Source organism: Dipodomys ordii, unplaced genomic scaffold (genome assembly GCF_000151885.1).
Source record: "Dipodomys ordii isolate 6190 unplaced genomic scaffold, Dord_2.0 Scaffold121, whole genome shotgun sequence".
Taxonomy (NCBI): domain Eukaryota; kingdom Metazoa; phylum Chordata; class Mammalia; order Rodentia; family Heteromyidae; genus Dipodomys; species Dipodomys ordii.
In genome coordinates, this window is record NW_012267337.1 from 1557953 (window position 1) to 1558390 (window position 438).

A 438-nucleotide genomic window follows, 5' to 3' on the forward strand; every position below is an offset into this window, starting at 1 on the left:
GGAGTCTATGGGATTCTTTAAATACAAGATCATGTCATCTGCAAAGAGGGAGAGTTTTATTTCTTCTTTCCCTATTTGGATCCCCTTTATTAGACTTGCTTTTTTAATAACACAAACTAGAGCCCAAAACTCTAGTTTTAAGGAAAAATAGTATGAGGAGGAATCTATCCTCCTTACAATTTTCATCTTTTTCTATATTGTTTATGTCAGTGTCCTCAGTTACCTGTGCAAAAAATCCTGAGAATTGTTCTAGACTCCCTCCCTCATAAACAATCTATTGGTGGTCAGGACCACATAGTGGTTAAGCTCAGAAACAAAATCCTGGCTCTCTATAACTTACACAATGTGTGCCATCAAATTCAAATTTACTATATCACCATATGCTTCCATTACTTTATCTACTCATGAGAATAGCATTTTTACACCATGAAGTATTAG